Here is a 7,002-nt window from a genome sequence, read left to right on the forward strand (position 1 = left end):
TTTAAGCTAGTTTTCGTGTATGACTCCTAGGGAATCAATTATGTCTTTCCTGTTAATTTTGACAGCCACTTCACATTGGGCAACACTCATTTGAAACACTTTTTAAGTATTTTCTTCTTTCAAAAGCAGCTAAAGCTACTTACTTGTAGTGTACAGCACATCAAGCTGGTGGAAAAAGAAAAAGAAATCAGTCACCGTTTCAAATTAAAAAGAGAAAAAAAAAGCAGGGCAAAGAAGATGAAAACACTGAAGTACAAAGCTGCCTTTAGGAACTACAATACATATATGTTGTCACCATTTGGTGTCTGATAAGTTGGCAGAAACTGCAGTTTAAGTGCTTTTATTTTAGGAGTGATCTGCTGACAAAAGACACATGTGCAAACCATGCCATTTAGATGAAGGAGTCATATTCACTTTTTGCAAAGTACAATTTATTTATTTTTTCCAGATTATAATGTTTTCTAGGAAGAAAGGAGTACAAAGACCTCTCAGCCCTAAAACAAAACCAAACATCTCAGCACAAATTGGAGCCCTGATAGCTCAAAGCAAAAGCCTCACAAACATCTATTAGAAGCAGGAAATGTCTAATGGAAAACTTACAAACATCTGATACATGAAAGGGAAGGCACAAAACAGGAAAGCAGAGGCATGAGCAGCTAATTGCTGTAGATTCCTCACAACATTCGCTGAAACACAGCAAGACACATCAGTCAGCTCCACAGCACTGGGGTATACAACAGCCATTAAAGTATTAGTAAGAATACTTGGAAAATGAGCACTTAAAAAAATGCTAATACTTTGGACAGAATGAAGTTGCTTATGCTTGTGACTGAATTTACAAGGATGCTTTGAGGGTGGCCAGAGGCATCCTGGCATAATGTTTCTCATCTAATTCCAGTTATGAAAGCCTGCAAAAAGAATAATTTTTTAAAGTATGATTATTATTCACACTGAAATATAGATGTAAAAGCAAGATGTATATCTTGCCAGCTACTGCATACGTATCCAAACTTGTAGATGAAACTTGCACTTGGTTTTGATAACCTCTGGTCTAAGAAAAATGTGAAGTTTTGAGCAACAGCAATGCATTATGCTGGAGTATGGACATGCAGCAAACACAGAGCACCTATTCTTGCCCCTTGTAAATGCCTACTGCTTGTCTGGTTTGAATAAAGTTATGCCTACTACTGTCAGAACTGAATTTGGCTCATGGTCCTCATGCAAATTGCCGCTTGCCTGAATGTGTGCACCATATTAAGAATGCAAATATGTTAGGACTAGATGATTGTTCCTTTATTTGCTGTACACCCTAATTCACAAGGAGTTGAATAAGGGTAGTTTTGGTGTGTGCAAGAAGGCAGGCTCAGACAAAAATACATTAAACTGTTTGCAAATAAGTTAATTATGTCAATAGATCTGATCTTAAGTCATCCTTTCTGATGTTATGTATATGGTTTCTTGAACACAGCCAACAGAGAGAAAAAAAACACATTAAAAAAAAATTTGTCATTCTTCAGGACATGAAATGAAGTACCTTTTTCATGCGTACTGCAAATGAGCTTATGTCCAGGTTCCCCATCTCCAATGCTTTGAGTTCTGAGGGCCAGAATGTACCATTTTATCTTTGTCTGAATTTCAACTCACAGACATTCTGTGAAGTTAATCGCTTGTATTTGTCTATTGGAAAGGCATCCAGCGCTGCGCTGAAGACATCTGGCAATCTAAAAAACAATCCCTCATTTATAATTTGTTCAAATGAATGATAACCATACCCATTAAAAATGTATATCGTATTTCTCATTTGAATTTCTGTGATATACGTTTTCATTCCTTCTCACTTCCAGCTGTTATTCTGGAACTTTGCCAACCTTCTGTGAGGCACTTAGTGAAAAAAAAATAAAAACACAAAACCAACTAAAAATTAACATTTGTGAAAAGAGAAATTTTAAAAAAAACCAACAAAGTTGCATTTTCTAGATTTCAGAAATAAAACCTAGCTTCAACTACAAAGTTAATTCAGCAAAAATACAAATTTTTATTGTGTTTACAATTTTTCTTGTTCACGTTTTAAAGAATATTTTAAATTATTTTGAAGGAAAAGCCCTGAAAATTAATTATACTCTATTGCCTAATGAAAGGGGAAAAAAATAAACCAGCAACAAATACAACAGAACAAACCAAACCCAAGGAAGAAACCAAAATATTTTTAGCCATATTTTCAGAGCATGTTATTCTTTCCTGTGGGAAAATTCACACATTCCTTACACTGAGATATTAAGTTTGAACTTTCAGTCATTTAATTAGTTCCCAATTCAACAAAGCATTTAAGCATGTTTTCAAAGCACAAAGCACTTAAGCACATTCTTATTCTGTCCCTGAATAGGAGCAGAGTGCTGAATCACACTGGGAGCTCTGAGAGCGGATCCCAGGGCAGCCTGGCAGGGCCACAGAGCTGCAGGGCTCTTGCTGGTTTGATTCCCCAAGAAGGGGTATGGTAGTGATTACATCATGCCCAGAATTAAAGCCAGGCCTAGTTTGAAAACGCAAAACTTTTTGCAATCCTGTATAATGTCGCAAATTTATAATAGAAAATTGAAAACGTACATATGCCATATGAAAAAAAAAAGACAAAAGAATCTCTTGAGGGGTTATATTTGCCCATTTTTCACAAGTATAAAATAAATATGTTAAATAATAATCTGATAAAGCCTTACATTGTAACTGCGCAACTAGACTTTCACTCTGTTTTGGATATATGGGATATAAAAATGTAGGTAAATTCAATTGCATACACAACCAGACAGAAAAACACACAATTTAGGTTTCCAAAATCTTCAGCTGCAAAGTACCTGAGGGATACATGCCCAGACAAATATACACATACACACACTCACACATACAGAGCTCAGGTGAATCGCAACAATGCCTTGGAGAATCGAGAAAAAAGATGATACTATGTATCAAACAGATATTGCAAACATATTTTCAGTTAAATTAAGAATAGTATTACCTTACCAGTAATATTTTCTATCTTTTACATTTAATTTTATACCAAGAAACTATGTTTTCCGTTTTTACTTCATCACTGGGTGCTCAGAAATATTTTAAACTTTACATTGTATGCAAAAATCATAGTATTGGCATTTCTGATTATTTCATACAATATTTGTGTCTAAAATAAGTCTATCTGAAATTTAACACTCTTTAACACTTTAAACACCCTGCGTTTTGCTTCCAAGACTCCCTCTGATATCAGTGAGGAATGTAGGCTTGACCCATTGCTGAGTAGCCTTTTGAACAAACACCTTTAGCAATGCTAGAGGTAGCAGTCAGTTCTCTGTAGAGATAAGCACTTAACAATTCAAGAAAGCAAAGAATTAATGGGATTCCTAAGAATTTGGGACCTATGTCCCTGCCACAATGGCATGTTGGTTTACGCTGCTGCATATGGCTGTAACCCCAGAATGACAAAATGTTCAACTGGGATGCTTAGTTTTGTATTCACTTTCTGAGTGGCAATTCTTTAATTGTGTTTCTTTGTATTGTTTCTGTGTAAAGCTTTAAGGATTGTAAATCTTACTTACTTTCTACATCTTGTTTCCCGTTTTCAATAACCAAATTCTGAAAAAAAATAGATTACACCCACCACATCAGGTAATATTCAGACTGAGCAAAAATACCAGGAATCAGATAAATATTACTTTATATTTTCTAAACATAATTTTCTACAGTGACATTAAAAATATATCTAAAAAACCACTGTTTGCAACTCAAAAAGGGATTTCTAATGCAACCCAACTGAAAAAGTCTATTTACCCAAACTGAAATTCTCTGTTTCATTTTAACAAAATCATAAAATATTTTTTTAATAAAAATGTTTTAAAAGATTGAGAAATTCTACTGCCCAATGCCTTTAAGAAGGTAAAAAAGGAATCCCTGTACGTTTCATCTATGTAGGGCTGCTAAAGTCTGAGGAAGGGGGAATTGTGCTTACGCAGAGGAGGACGCCCATCATGCATTCGCCAGCAGGGAGATGTCAGCCATTTTTCTGCACACTCTCCCCAAACGCAGGCTGGAGCTGCCCTCGCTCCACCATGTCAGCCCATCTGCTTCTCTCCTCACCCTGAGAGCGCTTCCACTCACGCAAACATCCTCTGGCTCACTACAGGCATATCAAAAAATGTTTTCTTTAGAAGAGAGGCAAATGAGGAATAGGAAAAAAAAAAAAAGATCATATTTTCCAAAGAGGACAAAGAAATGCGAAGCTCATCCTGCCTGCCTTGCTTGAGAGAGCTGCTCTGCATTCACGGGTTAGCCCGGGTGGAGAATGATGCTGTTGTCTCACAAAGGACTCATGTTGAGCTGAATCTTTGATTACAGGACAAGTGCCTGCATTAGGCCCCTCATTGCGCTCACATTCTGCTCCTGCCATTTGTACAAAATTTCTGAGTGATCTCTTTGTGAATACAGACCTCAACTGAATCAAAGATGAGCTTCGTCCTTGTCTTGTATGTGTCCCCCCCTTATTTTTCTGTGAGCACTCCTTTTCTCTTTTCCTGCTCCTCCTCTCCCTGATCCTCTTCTCCCTGTCTCCTTTTAGATCCTTCACCTGGTTAGAAAAAGGAATGCTATGGATCTAAAATAAAATCTAACGAATGGCAAACCCTGAAAATTGAGGTAGAGGTGCCTTTTGGAGTCTTTTAAATTTCCCCCTCAAATTCAGTCATGATCCCTGCAAAAATTATGCATAACCTCTTGGTCTTCTTAATAGGATTTATGCTTGTTGTTGCTCTGCACACCCTGCCATGCCAGAGAGGACTCCAGAGCTGCTGCTGTAACCATGGTCACTCCTCATTCACCACTCTTGGCAAATTTCTCCTGGTGTAAAAGGCAGTGGGAAGGAGAGATGCACCAGCAGATGCACGAACACGATGACCCTGTGTCTCTCTTAGCAAACCACCATGTGCCTAAAACCCACTGAATTTGTAAGTATTATCTGAGAACACTCTTTCAGCAAAATCACCTCAACATCTGCAACACAGAAAACAAAGCAAATATATAATCAACCTAGTTTAAAATCCGGTTTCAGTCAAATGTCACGTGGGCTTCATGCAGGCTCTGGAAGCTGGATTTTTTATGCATCTGCCCAAATTGAAAAGGTTATTTCACTGTCTTCAGGATGACTCTTGAGCTGAAGGCAGAGCTGAGGGTTGCTGTCCTGAAAGAAGGGAAGTTGCTAGGAGATAAGTCCAAGATTTCAGACAGTATTGGTTGGAGTTATCTCTAATTGACAGCTGCTTACCCTAAGGGTCTAATTCTAACCTTGAGACCAAAACCATAATGAGAGGGCAGCTTTCCTTCACCCCTGTTTTCTAGCCAGGGCAAGGAGATTACTGCAGGTCTGTTCTTCTCTGGTTTTTGTTATGCTTCTTTTCGTGGGGCAGCCCTGTGAGGCTCAGAGCCTGCTGTGCTTTCTGAGGCTATAGTTTGCATCAGTGAGCCCTGTCTGATTCATACCACCTGAATAAACTTGCTCTTACAGCTAAGATGGTCTCATTTTTTCTTTTTTTTTTTTTATTAAAGGGGGAAGGGTGAAAAGAAATTCTCTTAAACATAAAATGATTTAAAGACTTATTTTTTTAAGCAGATAATTTAGTGTGCACTCTATGGTTAACCCTTTTTCAGGGGGGCTTAGATTGTCATTGTTAGTTTTAAATCAAGTCCACGCTGTTGGCAAGTTGCTTTTATTGAAGACTGAAAATAAAAAAAAAGAGAAACATTCAGAGAAAAGAGATTAACAGAGGCAGGAAAATAAAGTGGGATAGGTTCTCAGGGGGGTTTGGTTTGGTTTTTATTGTTGTTTTGGGGTTTTTATTTTTTTTTTATTTTTGGGGAGTTTGGTTGGTTTGTTGGTTGGTTGGTTGGTTGGTTGGTTTTTTAACTGACTAGGCTTGTTGGGATATTAATTTATGAAAAAAAATCTCGGAGAACTTCAACTTGTATTTTACTAATAACTTTTCTATAGACAGCGAAACAGTATACAGAAGCCTAAGTCTAATTTTCTTCTTAGTTGTACTACTAAAAATCTGGTCTTCTTCCTCTGAACTCATTGGAGCTACTCTGGACTTATACTAGGTGACTGAAAATATAGTTTGAATAAATATTTCCAAGGGGACAATTAAGAATAGGGAATGCAGTCACATTTAATAACCCATGGCAAAAAAAAAAACAATAAAAGAAAATAAGAAAGGAAATAAATCCCAATAATAATTTTTTTTTTAGAAAATAATCCTGTGAATTCTTGAATTTCAGTCACTTTCCTGTTCAACAACAAAAACTTGTTTTGCAGATTTTTTCAAGTAGGTAAGATCAAGTAAAAATCTGTATCTTTCAGGGAGAATGCAAACAGGAACCAGTTCATAAATGCAACATCACTATTGTAGGAAATTTCTCTGATAGACACTGTGGGGCTAAGTACTCCATGGCTTAAACCATTTCCCATCTCTCTGCATAAGGGCAGGTAAGCAAGTGGGGAGCAGAAGCAAACTGCAACTCCGCAATTACAGGGAGAGAGGATAATCCCAGCCCCTTCATCCTGAGCCTCAAAAACATGCAAATTTTGTATGGTATTTTGGGTATATAAATATTTACCCTCGAGAAATGTGTTGAGGCTACCAACATGCTTCGCAAAGACTGGTTGCTAGCCCTGATGTTTTCAAAGTTAGCAGTGTGGTCATATGGATTTCATTACGGTATTCTTGTTCTGGAAGCGTAGTCCACTGGGCAAATTAATTTCTGAAGGAATAGCTGAATGCCTGCCTGCCTACCAGCCAAAATGGATAATGAGTGTATCGCCCATGCATCAGAGGGGAGTCAGCAAGGCAGGCTGGACAGTGATAAAACAGCATAGAGGGAAGCTCAGACCTTGGCATCACTCTCACTCATCTCTGCTCTTGAGGGAGAGTTAAAAAAAAAGACAACATCCAAGGCCCTTAGAAAAAT

General features: G+C 37.5%; 1 long non-coding RNA gene across 2 annotated transcripts; it reads right to left on the reverse strand.

Moving 5' to 3' along the window:
• Positions 1 to 449: 449 nt before the first annotated feature.
• Positions 450 to 6,765, reverse strand: LOC113946149. Of its 2 annotated transcripts, XR_003527316.1 has the most exons (5): positions 6,652 to 6,765; positions 3,995 to 4,162; positions 3,585 to 3,621; positions 1,535 to 1,721; positions 450 to 908 (listed from the first exon to the last, which is right to left on the reverse strand). It is a non-coding gene; the product is annotated as an uncharacterized LOC113946149 (long non-coding RNA). The 2 variants fall into 2 exon arrangements; XR_003527315.1 differs by lacking the exon at positions 6,652 to 6,765 and having other exon boundaries at positions 3,995 to 4,283.
• Positions 6,766 to 7,002: the final 237 nt, after the last annotated feature.

This window comes from Corapipo altera, unplaced genomic scaffold (genome assembly GCF_003945725.1).
Source record: "Corapipo altera isolate COAL_440 unplaced genomic scaffold, ASM394572v1 46, whole genome shotgun sequence".
NCBI classification, from domain to species: Eukaryota; Metazoa; Chordata; class Aves; order Passeriformes; family Pipridae; genus Corapipo; species Corapipo altera.